The 2,675-nt window shown below is 41.0% G+C and overlaps 1 pseudogene; it reads left to right on the top strand.

Moving 5' to 3' along the window:
* Positions 1 to 1,238: 1,238 nt before the first annotated feature.
* LOC112724943 (small nucleolar RNA R71) lies at positions 1,239 to 1,340 on the top strand (annotated as a pseudogene).
* The last annotated feature ends 1,335 nt before the right edge of the window (positions 1,341 to 2,675 follow it).

Genomic DNA, 2,675 nt, shown 5'->3' with positions numbered 1-2,675 from the left:
AACTGCCTGGGTCCTTCATTTCTGAGGCAATTTGTGCTGAATGATGGCACTGCATTCTTCAGTTAACAACACAGTTTCCTCATTTCTCCAGCTTCTCTTCTTGGTCATTAATTCTTTTAAGAATTTTGCATAGAGTGGCATTTGCTCTATTGCCTCAGCAAAGGGAATGTTGATTTGAAGCTTCTTGAAAATCTCCAAGAACCTGGAGAATGGCCATCCTTTTCACTTTTCATCAAACGTTGAGGATAAGGTGCTTTAGGTGTGTAAGGCTTCAGGACCTCTTTTTCTTTTTCTTTTGTTGCAAACGGTGTAACAGATTGTCCTTGTTCTTTGTCTTTCACATTTTCCTTTGCTTCATCCTCTGTGGTTTCCCTTGAAATCTCCTTTAGATTCTTTCCACTTCTGAGGGTTATGGCCTTACATTCTTCCCTTGCAATAGCCTTGGCAGCATGAGAACCGCTTGTCCCAGGGGCTTGCTTAGTCAAATACAAAATTTGATTTTCTAGCTTCTGGATGGCAGCTCCTTGGTTTTGCAAGTTAGAATTTACTTCTTCCTTAAAGCTTTCAATTCAATTATGTCTTGGCTCATGGTTGCAAGCATTCCTTCTATCCGGTTTAATTGATCTTGAAATTGTTGGTTCGGATTAGGTTGGGTATGTTGATTATTTTGGCCATGATATGGTGGTTGGGAGTAGGTGCTTTGTGTGGCTTGGTATGATCTTTGGTTGGAGTTTTGGTATGTGGAATTGTTATGTTGGTTGTGGTTGTAAGGTTTGTGGTTTGTGGTTGGGTTTGTTGGTTTCCCCACCCAAGTTTGGGTGGTTTCTCCAGCCTGGGTTGTAAGTGTTGGAATGTGGATCATATGATTGCCTTTGTTGGTTTCCCACATAGTTAGCCTCATCCCAATCACCTCCTTCAATGCCTATTTCCTCTTGATCTTGTGTGTGTATTGCAGCCACTTGCTTTGTTTCTAATTGCCTGGTAAGCTCTGCTAGTTGCTTGGCAAACACCTTGTTTTGGGCTAGAATTGTATCAACATGGTTCAGCTCCATGACTCCCTTAGTGTTGTGCCTTTCTGATGCATAGTAGTACTCATTCTCAGCCACTGTCTCGATCACTTCAATGGCTTCTTCCACAGTCTTTTTCCTGTTCAATGAACCTCCTGATGAATGGTCTACAGCCTTCCTTGATTCATAAGAGGCCCATCATAGAAGATGTGCAGTTGCACCCATATGGAAATGTTTGTGGGCATTTCCTTGTCAAGTCCTTGATCTCTCCCATGCCTCGTAGAGAGTTTCACCATCTTGTTGTCTAAAAGTCTGAACCTCAGATCGAAGCCTATTGACCTTTTGTGGAGGGTAGAAACGTGCCAGAAACTTGCTTTCCACCTCATCCCATGTTGTTAGACTCCCCCTTGGGAATGATTCCAGCCACTTAGCTGCTTTGTCCCTAAGTGAAAATGGAACAAAAGCAGTTTATAGGCATCTTCCTGGACTCCATTGGACTTCACAGTGTCACAAATTCTCAGGAATTTTGTGAGATGTTGGTTTGGGTCTTCATTAGCACTTCCTCCAAAGGAACAATGATTTTCCACAAGTGATATTAGCTGTGGCTTGAGCTCAAAATTGTTGGCCTGAATGGGTGGTTTCTGGATGCTACTACCACAATTCCCAGAGGTTGGGTTTATGTATGAACTAAGAACCCTCCTCTCAGGGATGGCATCGTTTCCATCAGCTCTCTCATGGTTGTGAACTTCTCTATCCATGTTGAGATCTTAAAGCTTCCTCAAAATTGTCCTCAGATTCTCCTTCAGATTCCTCTTCTCCCACTACTCTCTTCCCTTTGCTTCCCTTCTAAGTCTATGAAGGGTCCTCTCTGGTTCGGTATATGGAGGAGTTGATGTCTCTCCTCTCCTACCTGTCATACAAGAACACAGCTCAACACAAACAAGTGAAATACTATTGGTTAATGGAAGAGTATGGTTAGCTCAATTGAGGAATTAATTCAAACAGTTAGTGAGTCAGTGAGTTAGTTGAATGAATTTAAAGGCATAAAGAAGGAAAGCATGTAACCAAGTGCAGAAATTAAAATTCAACAAGTATCTTGAACAGAATTAACAAAGCAAGAGAAAATTGCTCAATCTAGTTAGCTTCCAATTTGAGAATTGTCAATCGAAAACCAATCCCCGGCAACGGCGCCATAAACTTGATGCACATAAACTAGTTATGCTACGATTTAGGAAATTGCACGATCGGGCAAAATTCCTTCCGGCAAGTGCACGGTTATCGTCAAGTAAAAACTCACAATAGAGTGAGGTCGAATCCCACAAGGATTGGTTGAATGAGCAATTCGGATTAGAAGTGTGTTCTAATTGAGCGGAATCAAGGTTTGAGATGAGAATTGCGGAATGTAAATTGGCGGGAAAGTAAATAACAAGAAAATTAAATGGCGGAATCTAAATTGCATGAATTAAGAGCAGAATGTAAATTGCTGAAATTAAAAGGGAATGGGGGTGATTGCAAGATTGAGTTGCAGATTAAGAGAAGATGGATCAGAATGGATTCATTGGTTTAGGATATTGAGATTCCGAATCAAATTTATTTCTTCTACCAATGCGTTATGATTTTGTTGCAATTTTATTGTAATTCCTTGGTACAATGCCTCTAAATCATGAA

Source organism: Arachis hypogaea, chromosome 11, assembly GCF_003086295.3.
Source record: "Arachis hypogaea cultivar Tifrunner chromosome 11, arahy.Tifrunner.gnm2.J5K5, whole genome shotgun sequence".
Taxonomy (NCBI): Eukaryota; Viridiplantae; Streptophyta; class Magnoliopsida; order Fabales; family Fabaceae; genus Arachis; species Arachis hypogaea.
Note: the sequence above shows the minus strand (reverse complement) of the source record. Positions and strands in the feature narration are given on the sequence as shown.